At 31.9% G+C, this 17,258-nt stretch overlaps 1 long non-coding RNA gene across 17 annotated transcripts; it reads left to right on the forward strand.

The window, feature by feature from the left end:
* Positions 1-656: 656 nt before the first annotated feature.
* LOC145269719 (uncharacterized) lies at positions 657-16,950 on the forward strand. Of its 17 annotated transcripts, XR_013865196.1 has the most exons (7): positions 2,015-2,587; positions 3,677-3,768; positions 6,687-6,769; positions 11,311-11,362; positions 11,593-11,631; positions 14,913-15,079; positions 15,752-16,950. It is a non-coding gene; the product is annotated as an uncharacterized LOC145269719 (long non-coding RNA). The 17 variants fall into 17 exon arrangements; XR_013865198.1 differs by lacking the exons at positions 2,015-2,587; positions 3,677-3,768 and adding an exon at positions 657-978; XR_013865191.1 differs by lacking the exons at positions 2,015-2,587; positions 3,677-3,768 and adding an exon at positions 1,602-2,002.
* The last annotated feature ends 308 nt before the right edge of the window (positions 16,951-17,258 follow it).

Raw genomic sequence — 17,258 nt, forward strand, 5'->3', positions numbered from 1 at the left:
ATTTCAATCTGATATGACTTATTGCACAGTAAAAATAATTAAATTAAAACAAAAACCATTTTTATTTTTAGGTTTAACCAATTTCAATCTGATATGACTTATTGCACAGTAAAAATAATTAAATTAAAACAAAAACCATTTTTATTTTTAGGTTTAACCAATTTCAATCTGATATGACTTATTGCACAGTAAAAATAATTAAATTAAAGCAAAAATCATTTTTATTTTTAGGTTTAACCAATTTCAAACTGATATGAATTATTATTACCACTTTTGTAGCATTTCACAGAAAATTACGAAGTACATTAACGTTTAAGTGTGTTACCTTTTAATTGTATTTATTATAATCGATTCGATCCGGTACTTAAGCATTTAATGAACCAGACGTAATTCAGTGTTTGGCTTGGATTTTCTTGGAACATGGCGTCAACAGCTCGGGTTTAGCTGCTGACTGACGTAACGTGGCTATCAGCCAATCACAACACCGTGTGCTGAGTTTCAACTTGACGCTCGTGCACATACGCCAGCCTGCCCGAGCAGCAGACGAGAATTCCGATACCAATTGGAAGAGAGAAAAAAGCTAAACAAAAAAAAAAAATGGACGACTGGGGGGGGGGGGCTAGCAGCAGCAGCGCCAAATAAAAGTTTCCAGAATATTTCAACACGCAACTTGCTTGAAAAATTAATTAACGAATAACACCGACCACTCTAATTTGTTTTTTTTATATAGGTAATTGAGGTCGCTGACAACGAATCTGATAGTCAAACTTGGGGCAAATTTACCGTTTGCATGGTATTTACCCCTGAACCACGAACTACTTTTGACCATTTTGAAATATTCTGGAAACTTGTATTTGGCGCTGCTGCTGCTAGCCCCCCCCCCCAGTCGTCCATTTTTTTTTGTTTAGCTTTTTTCCTTGAAAACATTACGACAAGTTTTCTTCTATTTGACTCCCATGCATGTGAAAAATAATTACGGTAAGTTTTTCTGTTATTATTTGACAATAAAAATTACTTTTCAACTTACCTGCATCATTCATTTTTCTATTTAAAAAAGTAGTAATTATTAAAAAAAAAAAAAAGGGTATGTTTTACGGCATTTTAGAACTTCGCAAGGTTAGCTGAAACCACTCTAACATTCGATATGAAATAAAAAAAAGCACTTAAAACTACTTAAAAATACCAACGAATGATGCAGATAAGTTGGAAAGTAACTTTTATTGATAATGTTACCATTTATTATTCTTTTAATGGCTAATTTCGTGAATTTGACCTTTTTTGAAATGGTTTGGCCTTCTTTTTTTTTAATTTGGCTTAAAATTTGGCTTCTGTTTTCTTTTTTTTTTTTTAAATAATTTTACCACTATATTAATTTTATAGTAATTAAAGAAAATGCTATAATTAATTTTTCAAGTAGTTTCATGTTGAAATATTCTGGAAACTTGTATTTGGCGCTGCTAGCCCCCACCCCCCTGTCGGCCATTTATTTTTTCGCGTTTTCTCTCTCTGTAAGCCCCCCACCCCCACCCCTCGTCCATTTTCTCCGTCAGATGGCAGCATGTGACGTCATTTTACGGAGAAATCCGAGCGAGTGATAAGCAACGCCCATGCACTAGTACCACCTTTTCTTCTTCTTTTTTTTTCGACATTTTCATTTTTAAAAACTGCACAAGTTTCAAATAAAATAAACAGGAAAATGTGAAATATAATTCCTAAATATAAAAGCGAAGCTAGTTTGGCCCTTGTTTCTGTGGACGTACAAAAAATAGCCAATCAGTATACATCTTTCATTGACTTGCTTTAAATCAACAAATCACAATGATCGTATGTGCTACAGTCAAGATGGCGGCGTCTATCAAACAATGTCTACGTCTTTTCTCGTCAGCGGCCACCGCCATCTTGATTATGACACATGCTACAATCATTTTCATTGGTTAAGTTGAAGCAATTCAATGAAAGATCTATTCTGATTGGCTACTTTTTGTACGCATACAACTCAAAGGTTAGCATCTAATTTGTAGATTAAAATTCAAATTTTTAATTAATACAGCAAAATCTTGCGTTTGAAAAAAAATCTTAGCGTTTCTTATGATTTTATACACATTGTACTAAAAAATTCGCCACCCCTTTTATAACTCATTAAAAGTGATAATTTTTGTCTTGGGCTGATGGCCAACATGCACCAAATTTTTTGCGTTTGGCTACTATTTTTTTTACACCATTCTTTCTGTTGAAAATTCTTGGGAATCGTTATTAAGGGGAGGGGGGAACAGCTATCCTTAATTATTCATGGGTTGACCCGGCATGTCGGGCTGACCTATTATAAAATGTATAACACCATTTCGATCATAGTAGTCACATAAATATTGATTAAAAAAATAAATAAATAATGCCGATTGCCCCTGTAGTATTAAAGATGTGAGCAATGCTGTGAAATAGTTATGTAAAATGTTTAGTTTTACATAAATTTTCTGCGGACCTGCTTTTCCGGTTGTCATCTTGAATCTAACTCCCTAAGTTTGTCGCATTTAAATTCTGAACTCGCATCGTTTCTGTCATAAATCATTTGAAAGCAGATTATAAAAAAGTGAGTATTGCTTGACTTTATTTAACCATTACTGTGTCTCATTTGCATTTTATTTGTTATTTTTTAAAATAAATTATAATAAGTTATTCAAATGTTATTTTTTTAATAAATTATAATAAGTTATTCAAATGTTATTTTTTTAATAAATTATAATAAGTTATTCAAATAATATTATTATTCGAGTTTGTAATTGCAATTAATTGGGTCAAATTAATATTTCTTCTTTTTCTTTTTTAAATAGAATTTGAAAGTTAAAATATTTATTTTATGCTAATGTTTTAAAGTATTAGGTTTTTAGATAAACGTGATAATTTAGAAACTACTCGACAATAAACAGCAGTGGGTGTTTAGTAGTAAGGTCACTTTGCTTTGGTCAAATTGCAGTTTATTTTAAAATGTCAAAGTCTCCAGTTATAAAGTAGATCAGAGTTGGGCGGGGGCATAAAGCTTGCGAAATATTGCAAAGTCGTGATTTCAATTCTGTCAGGAGTCAAGTAACATTTGTCTAAACTATTCGGTAAACCAGTGCACTTGAACTTTCGTAAAAGTAACAAGTAAACTTTAGGGGGTGGAGTTAATGCTTTTCGGGCACTCCCTAATAAAATAAATCTTTCAACACAAGCTACTGAATGAATGAACAAACGACTTCGTAAAACTTGCAAGGAAAAGGTTTATTGAAGTAAGGCGAGGTGCCATTAGGATATAGCTGGGATAGAACTCGTCGTCTGCCTTTGCCCGGTAGTTATTCCCAAGTGGGGACAGTCGATACCGATGTAGGCAGAGAGAGAGAGAGAGAGAGAGAGTGAGGAAACAGGTCAGCTCTCTTTGACGTCTCGCTGGAAAAAAGGAAGAGTTTTTCTTGTCCGGGATGGAAGCAGTTATAGTTCCTTAAGGGGGTAAGGAAGATCCCTGCGCTATGCCTCTGATTGGTCAGTATGTGCCATATCGCACAGTCAGGGGAGGCACTGACGCACAAGAAAAGATTTCTGTTTGTTTCTGCTACAAAATACTGTTTCCCCTTGCAGAAAGAAGTGACACTTTTAAATAACGGGTAACAAAATACATATGCTAATCATTTCTTTCTATCAGGAGGAAGAAAACTAGAGCCGAGAATGTGACTAGGTTTCCCAAAGTCAAAGGAGAAACCGACCCTCCTCCAATCACCAACCGTCTCATGACATGTAAGTTGAGTTAACTTATTTTTCTCATTTACTCCTGAGAAAGGATAACAAAAAACAAAACAAAAAAAAAAAATTAAGGAAAAGCATTAATTTAGACTTTCACCATAATCCTGACAAACATGTGCTAGGCCTTGTCTAAGACCACCTGCAGCATTCTTATGTAATTAATTTAAATCTGGGAAATACTTTATGAAAAAAGAATTATTTAAATTATTTTTTTAACATTCTTTGCCAAGATAGTCTTTGTTTAATGTTATTTATGAAACAAAGAAAACCTATTTAAAGAAATCAATTTTGTCTATCTTCTACTATATTTCAATTATTTTATGGACCGAACAAATAATTGCCAAATAAATATAACTCTTATTGAAACTTATTTGAATGTTCTAACTATTGACATGTCAATTTTTACAAGGGTTTGTTCTAAAAGTAATGCCTCCTATTTTTCATTTGCCTGAATGGATCAGAGGAGATTGCAAATTACATTGTTATGATGACTGAACATGCATTTATGACCTGAAAGTTTCATCAATCTATCGCAGATATTGATGGTGTGAGACTAAGAAAGCAACCCCTTGTCATGGACGTGAGTCAGAGAAGAGATGCATCATTGAATTCCTGGCAACAGTGGTTCGGGGTTAGGGTTAGGGTTAGGGTTATTCTGTTCCTTAGTTAAAACTCCACTGTCAGATTTAGTTTAAGGGTTTACCCAGGACCAACAAGTTTATGTAGGAAATAAGTTAGGCCTACCGTGACGCTTTTTCAAAGTGCACATTGAAGCCAGTACCCCTTCTGTCTCTCAGATGGAGGCTCATACATGCCTGCATATTCAAAGTGGTACCACTCATGGCACAACTAATCATATTTAAATCTCCTTGAAGAGAATTACATGCTGGGCAGAGCCAAATTTCATTGTCATCTCTGGAGGGTCTAGGCAGGTTAGTATCGTCAGTAAGATTCTCAGAAGAAATAAGGGGAACCATTTCAGTTTCACTCTTAACGTTAGCTGCGATGGACAATTCCGAAAGATAAAGATATTTCAGTGATTAAACTTTTACAGGACTATCACCCTGTTTGATGCAAGCTGATCTGACAACACCATCATCCTCCTAAAACAATTCCTCTACAACTCCCCATATCCAAAAGGTATAAGTTTGAGGAGACTCTTCTTAACAAGTACATCATTAACCTTGAGTCGATTTCTAAATGTCACTTGAGAGTATGTGAGAGACTCTGGAGATATTCTTGATAATAGACCTGCTGAAACTCCTTTAACCAAACGTTTCTTTGCTCCATGGATTCAATTAATCTTCTGCTTGAAGGAACAGAAGACAAAGGATCACACTCTTCTAAGTACAATAATAATCTGGGGTTCTTATTGGGTCTCGGGAACATATTAGGAGTAATGTCCTCCAATTCTATTTGTAGCTTCATGGTAAGTCAAGAAACGATTTTTTACCACTCTCTCGATAGCCGATGTGATAGTCAGAAGAGTAAAGTAGCTTACACTGCTTCTGCTGACAGTTTTGTAGAGGCAAGTCTTTATCGTCTGAATGCATCTATCCCAAGCTCCTCCAAATCATGGAGAAAAGAGTGGAATAGTCTTGAGTTTGAGATGGCAAAAACCAAATTTCACCTGATATTCATGGTATACAGAAAAGACGACTGAACACTTTGCCCAGGTGTTACATGATAAGGGCTGTCCCCTTTTCATGTAAGTATAAAAATAGAGAGATTAGTTAAAATGAAAATAAGAGAAAGCAGAAATCGAACCCTGGACATAAGTTTTAAAGAACAATAGGTTTAAATGGAATCTCCAGTAAACTGTTAATTCGGATGAAATAAATAATAAATAAACTATTCAATTGTTAAAAGAATGTGGATAATAAAATATTGGTTAAATAAATTAGATATGTAGGTTGAATTCTTTTGTGAAAACAACAAAAGAAAAATAGGTTTTTGGGAAATCATAATATTGGAAACGTGCAAGTCCACGCATGTTGAGGGCACGTGGATTTTAGTCACGTGGCCGGACATGCATGGATTTCTCAATATAGGAAGTGATAGTTAGTTAGAGAGACAGTCAGTGAGAAAGAGAGAGTCTGGAGTTTGTAATTCGAACGTCTAGGAAGCGAAGCGAGACGTCACTTTGAAACTAAAATGTGAAGCTTTGAATTCTTGATGAGAAAACCACAGCCGGTCGTGAAGAAATAAATTCATCATGTGTTTTGATAAAAACGTCGTCTTGTGTTTGTGATTCTTACAAAAAGGTAAAGTGAAAATTGTATTATATATCTGTGTTATAAAATGTCATTACATACACGTCTCGACATCTCATATCTACACTAAGACTGTCTGAACACTATCTCCTCACTCTAAGAGTTTCCATAGCAACACATCTATTAACCAAAGAGCTTCTTCTTCCATTCTACACATCTAAGGAATGAACATTTAAAATATAGGAATCTCTCATAACATGAACAATCTCTCTTATAACAACATCTCTTTATCTCTAAGACTCTCTTTTAATAAGACCCCCTATATAACACAGGAATGTCTTAGCATTGTCACAATGCAAGGCGGAAGGAACCCCAAAGAGGTTTGTAAAACAAACCAACGTCTGAAAGAAGGAAAAATTAAGAGGAGTCCATACCTGTGTTCTTAAGAGAACCTCAAATTCCACATAAGAAAGAGATAGGCTGGAAACATTGTGGGTTAGGGTTAGGGTTACTTGTCTGGCATTAAATCCTCTGCATTCCTTACAACTTGTCTTGCTTGAGGAATCCAATATCCACTGCATTTCAATTCATTCAAAGGAGATCCAGTTCTCAAGTAAGAACACTTTGAGTAGCAATCAATAATAATTATTTTTGTAATGTGATATCAAGTGAAATTGGGTTTTTAACCTTGTACTTCAGATGAGGAGACCTATTAATTCAGTCACAGCACCGTATCAAACCATCTTGATGAAGGAACAGGTTGAGATTCCAGACCAAACAAGGTAAGGATTTTCCAAGGGTATCTTGTAAATAGTGAAGCCCTTCCACAAAGGTCTGATGCTGCATAGCCCTCATTAAATAAACAGAGGCCTTTCTTACACAATCCTTGTCAAGACCCTGCAACTGATCAACAAATTTACGCAACAGGGCTTTAACTCTCAACAGACATGTAAATCTAAAAAATATATATAAGACATTATTATTATATATCATATATATGTCATTACATATGAGATCTTTTAATTTTAATGATTTTTTATGTAAAGTAAATTGGATTTTATGATTATAATTTTATGATTATAATTTGGTATTTTATGATTATAATTTTATGTTTCTTTACATTCACAGATTAGTGGAAAATGAACAAAATAAGAATTTTAAGTGAGTAAAGTGCTATTTAAAAGGAATCCTAATTTTGAAATAAAAAAACATGGAAACAAATTCTAAGGAAAAATATTCTTATATCATTCAAACACAGTAGTGTTTGAATATATGGTTAAGTGGCAGTTTTAGTCATTTAGAACTGCTTTAAAGCTCCACTGCTCACTCATTTTTTTACCAAATTTCAAACAATTATTACAGTTTATAGATCACCTTCTCAACTATATTATGAAAAATCTTTTTTCAATATTCGTTCAGTAAAACAAAAGTTATGTTGAATTTACTGGTGTTCAAAATCGTAAAAAAACATGAGGTGCGCGACATTTTCTATGACTGGTTTTCATAGCAGCCATGTTTCTCAGCGACTACTGTTGCTACCAATTCACTGCTCTTGCAAAAAGAGAAGTAACAAGTAAAACAGAATGAAAGGAAGAATTTTATGAAAGTAGATGAGTGCTGTACATCGTTATGTTTATGGAGGCAAAAAAAATAAGACTGAAATCTGAAATTAAAGAGCAAATGAATTTACTTGAAGCCTGGAAAAATCATGGATTACAATAGAAAATTGCGAGCATGAAAAGTAATCTGGTTAAGCTTAAACATGGAAAAGTAAAGGACTACTTGTTAAAACTGGAAAAGAAAAGGACAAGATATTCTAGTAAAAAATATAATAAATTTATAACTTGAAATATTGCAGCAGTAGAAATTTTTAAAAATTCAATTTATAACATTATATAATCAATTTTTAATGCTGCAATATTTTAATTTATAAATTTATTATATTTTTACTAGAATATCTTGTCCTTTTCTTTTCCAGTTTTTCCATGTTTAAGCTTAATCATATTACTTTTCATGTTCGCATTTTTGTATTGTAATAACATGGATTGAAATTTCTATATAAACATGAATTAAAAACGCATGTTTGAGGATGCTTTTCTCTCAAAGTAAACCTGGCATGAGGATACTTTTTCCATAAAAGTAAACCTTGACGAAATATTCAAAATCCCATAGTATTCGCAGCCCAAATAAGGTCTCCTCATTAGGATTAACTCACATTAGCTTTTAGGAGGAATGGGGTATCTTCTCCAAGTGATGTTACCTCAACTAACAACACGAAGTTGGATACGCCACCAGACTAGATAAATTCTTGTCCTGGAATTCAGTAAGACCAAGAGACCAAAATGAAAGATATAATGCAATATATGAAAATGGTTAATTGGGGAGAGGAAAACTATGTTCTCAATTTCTTTACTAACTCAGTGTTTGAGAAATAAAGAACTTTAATGGAACATTCGAACATTTATATATCTTATATAGAGTTCAAATGTTAGCCCCAGGTCGTGGGCGCCTTGATTTCTGAGAAGTTCGACTGAAGTAAAATAAAACAAAAAAGTGACAGATCAACGGACATCTGGGAACATGAACCACCACCGATAACATCAAATGGAAAAGTGACTGTGTTTTATGCCAAAGCCATATAAGCGGGCAGATATGTAAAAGACAAGGCCATCAAACCAGATATTGTAATATGGAACAAACCCGAAAGAACTGTGCTCGTTATTGATGTCACAGTCCCAAATGATTTTGGCCTTAATAGAGCTGAATGGGAAAAGATAACAAAATATCAGGACCTAAAAAATTATCTAAAAACGACATGGTCTCTGAAAGAAATAAACATTATACTAGTTGTGACGGGAGCAACTAGCTTAATAAAAAAGAATCTTCAGAAATAGTTAGAAGCAATTCCTGGAAGACCAAGCTGTAAGGAAATACAGATAGCAACCATAAAGGGAACAGCATCTATTCTTAAAAGAGCCCTCGGATATAAAGTTAAATCATAACAGAATCAAGTGAGGAGTTAGCTCCCTTGATCTCTTAAGTTAAATAGATTTATAAAAAAAGGAAAGGAAAGAACTTGAATATCTACTAGACATTATCCTCGAGTGTCTAAAGTCTCTTTGTACAGGGGTTTGTCAAAACAACCTGGCATGAGGATACTTTTCTCTGCAAGTAAACCCTATATATTTAAAATAATATTTAAAATAATATTTAAAATAATATTGTATTCACAGCCCAAATGAGATCTCCTTTATATAGCTAACCCACATTAGTTTTTACGAGGAATGGTGCACCTTCTCCAAGTGATGTTACCTCCTCTAATATTACGAAGTTGGATACTGAGAACTTTGACTGAAGTAAAATAAAACAAAAGAGAAGAGAGAACTTAAATTCCTACTGGACACTGTCCTTGAGTGTCTAAGGTCCCTCTGTACAGGAGTTTGTCAGAACAACCTGGCATGAGGATACTTTTCCTTAGAACCCTGACCAAATATTCAAAATTACACAGTATTCACTGCCCAAATAAGATCTCCTCACTATGGCTAACCCACATTAGCTTTTACGAGGAATGGTGCACCTTCTCTAAGTGATATTACCTCATGTAATAGTACGGAGTTGGATACTCCACCAGACTAGATAAATTCTTGTCCTGAATCCAGTAATACCAAGAGACCAAAACAAAAGCTATGCTAGAACATATGAAAATGGTACAGTACTATTGCATGTGGAGTCACACTGAAGAGAAAACTTATTGTAAACTTTGTGGGAAAACTTTCCTGACATAGTGATATGGGACAAGAGGGAAAAAGTAGCAACCCTAGTTGAAGTGTCCTGAATGATGCTGGCCTTAACATAGCTGAGAGAGAGAAAATAACAAAATACCAAGGACGTATGTACGACATGAAAAGAAACTGGAATCTTAAGAAGACAACAATCATACCATCCATTATAGTAGCAACTGCGCAAATGAAAAAGAATTTCAAAAACTATCTTGCGAATATATCCAGTGAACCAAGTGCATGAGAAATACAAACAATTGCATTTAAAGGGACAGTTACAATCTTGAAAAGATCTCTCGGTTAGAGTGACTAAACTAATGGGAGAATGTTTAGCTCTCATGTAGAATGTCCCATCCCCAGCAAAATCAAAGTGATGAGAAAATTAAAACACAAGAGAAACTGTTTAGGCATCAAATCTGTGAAAAATCATTTGCCGCCGATGGAACTACCAAAAGAACCCATGAGAGAAGGCACATTGGAAAGGTAAAAATTCCTGCAATTCTTATCTGAAGATAAATCTTCCAAGATATATCAGAGTGAAGTTTGGCCTGACAGGTTTACCCTCAGAGACTTTAGAAATTAAGTTGACATTTTATTTTATGACGAGAAACATTTGTGAAGTCTTGATCCAAAGAGGAATTTTCCAAGGAAATATATTCTGTACTTTAAAAATTTTTTTTCAACGGCAATTTTTTCGTGCTGTTTAAATTTTGATGTTACTTCCCTCCTAAAAGTATTTAGCTAATTTGTCTCGCCCAAGCATTTTGCCTTAAATTTAAGTGATTTCCTGCGTTAAAATACAACTAGGATTTCTTCCGACCTAATAAACGTGCGAATAAGCAATTATTGATTTGTCAAAACCCATTTGTTTCATCTTTTACTTTTTTTTAATGTATCTTTAAAACGTCTGACAAATCGGTTGTTCAGATTGGTTTTGTAAAGATTTTTGAGAAAAGATTAAAAAAAAAAATGTTTAAAAAATATTAACCAAAGAAATATGCTATTTCTTATGGGGTCATTCCTACTATGCTGCAATCCATGATGTCTATATCAATATTGTTTTTAATTTCTACTTCCAACTTTTCAGGCTATATAATCGTCTAAAAAAGATAGAATCTCATTTGGCACATGGGGTCACGTGTATGCTAACCATTTTACCCAAAAGGTAAAAGAACAATAAAAATTCCTGCAATTTTTATCAGAAGAGAAATCATGCAAAGATATTGGAATGAAGTTTACCAAGTTTACCTTCAGAGACTTTATAAATTAAATTAGCATTTTATTTTGTGACAAGAAATACAATGAAACAATAAAAATCATTGAAGTCTGGATGTGAAAATGAATCTTCCAAGGAAATTTATTCTGTTTTTTTTTTTTTTTTAATAATTGTTTTTACTATTATTTTACAAGCAATTCTTTGTCATGCTGTTTATATAGGGTTCTGTCGAAAGTATGCATTGTGATTCTACTTTCCTCTTAAAAATATTTTTATAACAAATGCTATCTTGCCAAACCATTTCTAAAATATTGTTTCTTGTTTAAAGTTTTCATTCACAGATTACAGTTACAATGGAAAATTACTGAAATAAGGATAACGTGAGTAAATACTATTTACAAGGAATTTCGATTCGCGTTATTAATTCAACATGGTACCTTCTCTGCATTATTCTTGTCTATTAAGTAAAAAAAATGTAAATAATTCTCACTTCTTATACAAACTAATCATTACATATTAAATCTGTTAATTATTGAGTTTTTAATATAAAATGAATTGATTTCAATGCAAATATATGATTGTAATTTTATTTTTATTTTTTCATTCACAGATTACAGTTACAATGGAAAATTACTGAAATAAGAATTAAGTGAGTAAATACTATTTACAAAGTATTCTAATGTGTGTTATTAGTTCAAGACGGTACCTTCTCTGCATTAGAACCGAAATCGTATTTAATAATCATTATATATTATGCATACATTTCTTGTGTCTGTGATAATAATATTTTGTTTTTGTTGAAAATTTAAATAATAGTATTCTTGTTTTTAATTATTGTAAAGTTTTTGAAATGAATCGATTTTAATGCAGATATGATTATTGTAATATATTCTTGTCTATTAATAAAAAATCTTTTTAATATTGATTATTCAATTCTTATACTATCTCTATTTTTTAATAAATATCTCCTGTCTCTGTGATAATTATATTTTGTTCTTGTTTAAAGTTGAAATAATGCCAATTATTCTTGAATAAATAAAAAAAAAAAATGTACTTAATATTAATTCTTTGTTATTTTAATTAGAATTCATTATTGAGATGAGTATTATTTATATTAATTTTATTTATTGCAGACTATTATTCTCATCTTTATTAGTTGTTGTTTCACGTGGTGAGATGACAACAACAACTATGGATGGCAGTGATTGCTGAGAATGTAGTTAGGAGATTCGAAGTTCCTATCCGTCGCGGTTACCATCTGACGAAGGCCAGAGGAATACTTGGCTGAAACGTTGTGAAACAACAACTAATAAAGATGAGAATAATAGTCCGCAATAAATAAATTAATATAAAAAATACTCATCTCAATAATGAATTCCAAATAAAAAAATAATATATATACCATTCGGTACGAACCCAACCATGGAAGATCAGATAATAAATAAACGTGGATTCATAAGATCAAAAAATCCAATCTTAATCGCCCTTTGGGGCCCGTGGCGCAGTTGATAGAGACGTTGAATCTCTACAATTCCAGATGAGCATTGTCTGAAGATAGCGGTTTCAATCCTACCCAAAGCCGACCAGAGGCTTACTTGGCCAAAAACGTGGTGAGACGACAACAACTACAGATGGCAGTGATTGCTGAGAATGTAGTTAGGAGATTCGAAGTTCCTATCCGTCACGGTTATCACCAGACGAAGGCCAGAGGAATAGTTGGCCGAAACATCATGAAAAACAATAACTAATAAAGATGAGAATAATAGTCTGCAATAATACAAACTTTTGTAATCTTTATTTAAAGTATGAATATATGATAGTCATTATATATTATGTATACAACTCTTGTTTCTGTGATAATTATATTTTGTTCTTGTTAAAGTTGAAATAATGCCAGTTATTCTCGTCTATTAATTAAAAAAAGATGTACTTAGTATTAATTTATTTTGCTTTTTATACAAACCTTAGTGATCTTATTTAAAGTATGAGTATATAATAGTCATTAAGTATGAACTCTTTTAATTATTGTTTATGTTTTAATTGATTTTAATGTAGATATTCTGATTGCAATTTGATGTTTCCTTTCCATTCACAAGAGTTATAATAATATGAATTGTTCTTGTCTATTAATAAAAAAGATCTGTTTAAAATTGATTATTCAATTCTTATACAATTTTTTGCTGCATTTATTAAATTGGCATCTCTTGTCTCTCTGATAATTATGTGATATTCGTGCAAGAAGCAAGCGGATATTCATTTGTGCCTTGTGTGGCTATGCAAACGATAAATAATCTTGCCTCAGAAGTGTCCTTATCACCTTGGAAGCGTCCTTATGTCTGTCTGTCCTGCAAGCTGAGAAGAAAAAAGCAAAGAGATCCAAGATGGCGTCCATGATCTTTTAAAGCCCTCAATCGTGTACAGTTCTCGCATGGTCACATGACACACCTGCTCATGAGGCATGCTTGGACATGATGAAAGCAAGTCACTTGGAGGAGTTACTGTGAAGCGTTCAGACCTGTGTACACTGAATAGTGCTCTGCATCTTTCTTTTTGTTTTGCTACGAATTATATGTTGCTTTTGTTGAAAGGTGAAATTATTTGAATTATTCTTGTTTGATAAATAAAATAAATGTGCTTAATAGTGATTCCTGCTTCTGATACAACAGAAGTTGTCTTTATTTCAAGTGGAAATAAATAAGTCATAAAAAATCTTCTATCTTTAAATCATCAATGCTCTGATTGTCGTCTGGCATCAATTGAAATAAATGGCTCTTGTCTTGGGGAGACGCCGTGTTTTGACAAGCTTCTGGGTCTGATTTTTACTCCTGATCTGATATGGAACACTTATATCAAATCCGTTGCCAATGCTGCTGGAAAAATGGTCGGATCGTTCTACCACCTCAATAGTTATCTCACTGCCGATGCAATTCTCTACCTGTATAAGACCCAAGTACATCCAAGGATGGAGTACTGTTGCCACATCTGGGAAGGAGCTGCTACAGTCATCTTATTCTGCCTTGACAGAGTTCAAAATAGAATTTGTAGCCTAGTGGGGGATGCTCTTTTCTCTTCCCTTTCAACCTCTCGTACAGAAGAGACATTGCGAGCCTGTCTCTGCTTTATCATTATTTTCATATAATTTTATAATAATTATTCTTGTCTATTAATAAAAGATCTGTTTAATATTGATTATTCAATTATCATACAATTTCTTTTTTTTTAATAGACATTTTTTGTCTCTATGATATTATTTATTATTTTTGCTCTTGTTTAAAGTTGAAATAATATTAATTAATCTTGTCTATTAATTAAAAAATAATTCTTTGCTTTTTATACAAACCTTAGTGGTTTTTATGTAAAGTTTGAATAAATGATACTCATTACACATGAGCTCTTTTAATTATTGTTATGTTTTAATGTGAAATTAATTGATTTTATTTCAACACAATACTCCCTCTGCATTAAGGTTAAAATCTTCTTATTTATCATAATTTTTAATGTAAAATGAATCGATCTGATATTCTTTTCATTCACAAAATTGTAATAATAATTCTTGGCTATAATATATAATAGAATATAGTAATAATAATTCTTGTCTATTAATAAAAAAAATCTGTTTAATATTGATTATTCAATTAATATACAATCTTTTTTAATAGACATCTCTTATCTCTATGATATTATGTATTATTTTTGTTCTTGTTTAAAGTTTAAATAATGCCAATTATTCTTTATTAATTAAAAAAAAGATATACTTGATATTAATTCTTTGCTTCTTATACAAACCTTAATGGTTTTTATGTTAAGTATGAATAAATAATAGTCATTATGTATGAACTCTTTTAATTATTGTTTATGTTTTAATGTAAAATAAATTGACTTTAATGCACATATTATGATTGTAATTAGATGTCTCTTTTTCATTCACAGATTACAGTTACAGAGTTAAATGAATAAAGTGTTATTTACAAGGAATTCTAATTGAGAAAGAAGCATGGACGCAAATTATACTTGTATAACATGTGGATTAAAATTTACATATAAACATCAATTAAAAACGCATGTTCGAACACACACAGGAGAGAAACCTCTTGCTTGTAAAATATGTTAAAATCTTCTAATTTATCATAATTTTTAATGTAAAATGAATCGATTTGATATTCTTTTCATTCACAAAAATTGTCATAATTATTCTTACCTATAATATATAACAATAATAATAATAATATAATATATAATAATAATATATAATATAATATATAATAATAATAATATATAATATAATATATAATAATAATTCTTCTCTATTAATATTAAATCTGTTTAATATTGATTATTTATTTAAAATTGTAATAATAATTCTTGGCTATAATATATAATAGAATATAGTAATAATAATTCTTGTCTATTAATAAAAAAAATCTGTTTAATATTGATTATTCAATTAATATACAATCTTTTTTAATAGACATCTCTTATCTCTATGGTATTATATATTATTTTTTGTTCTTGTTTAAAGCTGAAATAATGCCAATTATTCTTGTCTATTAGGTAAAAAAATGTGCTTGATAATAATTCTTATATCTTATACAAACCTTAGTAATCTTTATCTTTTAATTATTGCTTATGTTTTAATGTGAAATAAATTGACTTTAATGCAGATATGATTATTATGTTATGAATAAATAATAGTCATTACATATGAACTCTTTTAGATATTATGATTGGAATTAATAATAATTAATAACTCATTTCTTTTCCATTCACAGATTACAGTTACAGAATTAACTGAATTTAGTGAGTAAAGAGCTATTTACAATTAAAAAAGAAACATGTCAACAAATTCTAAAGGAAAGAGTATTATTTGTATGACATGTGGATTAAAATTTCCATATAAACATCAATTAAAAACGCATGTTCGAACACACACTGGAGAGAAACCTTTTGCTTGTAAAATATGTGCACCAGCATTTTCAGACTATGCTGCTATGAGAACACATATATTATTTAAACATCCTGTAGAGCCAACTAAAGTAAACACTTATCCTTGTATGATTTGTGGGTCGCAATTTGCAAAGCGTTCTCAGTTAAAACAACATGTTAGAACGCACACTGATGATGAGCAATCGACTTGTCAAGTGTGTGGAAGGCAATACAAAACTGCTGCTAATAAAAAAAAACATATGATACTACACACTAAAGAGACAACCTGTTTAGTATGTGGGGAAGTATTTACACTGCGTTCTGTGTTGGAAGAGCATGTAAAAACACACAATCACGAGCAACCTATTTGGGACGTGTGTGAAGAACAATTAAGTTGTGAGGCTGGTCGAGAAGGACATATGACAGTACGTTCTGAAGAGAACCCTTTCTCCTGTTTAGTTTGTGGGGAACAGTTTTCACAGAGTTCTCTGTTTATATGGCATGTTGAATCGCACACTAGAGAGAAATCAATTTGCAATGTTTGTGGGAAAACATTATTTGACGATGGTAGTCTGAGAAGACATATGCGAACACACACAGGAGAGAAACCATATAGTTGTCAATTTTGCGGAAATTCATTTTCAGATAGAACAGGCAGGAGAAGGCATGAGAGAAGACACATAAATGGTAAAAGAACAATGAAATAAGAGCAACCAGGTTAATGAAAAAGAATTTCAAAAACTATCTGGCAAATATACGTGGTGAACCAAGTGCAAGAGAAATATAAACATTTGCATTTAAAGGAACACAATCTTAAAATGATCTCTTGGTTGGAGTAACTAAACTAATGGGAGAATGTTTGGCATTCGGAAGACGGCTTGATCCAAGGAGGAATTTTCCAAAAAGAAATCTTCTGTACTGTTTTTTTTTTTCTATAATATTTTTACTGGCAATTTTTTCAAGCTGTTTACATGGGGATTTTGCTGAAATTATACATTATGACTCTATTCCATACTAATAAAATTGTGCTAATATGTTCTTAAAATGCTATCTGGCCTGATCATTTGATCTTAAATTTAAATGGTTTCTTCTTTTAAACTACTTTGTTTCTTTTCTTTTTAATTTATACTAACTATTCAGGCCATGTAATCACCTAAAAAGATATAATCTCCATGGAGTTTGGGGGGGGCTCATTATGTTACGTTGTCATATCATAAATGAGCGTTTGTTGTATATTGGTTGAAATTGGAATGGAGATGATATATTAAAACGTGTCTATTTATAAAAGATTGAGTGTTTGATTATCTTATCAGAGTTAATGACGTTGTGTGTGTGATCATCTAGTGGTCTTTC

Source organism: Euprymna scolopes, chromosome 45 (assembly GCF_053919585.1).
Source record: "Euprymna scolopes isolate OS-2025 chromosome 45, ASM5391958v1, whole genome shotgun sequence".
Lineage (NCBI taxonomy): Eukaryota > Metazoa > Mollusca > Cephalopoda > Sepiida > Sepiolidae > Euprymna > Euprymna scolopes.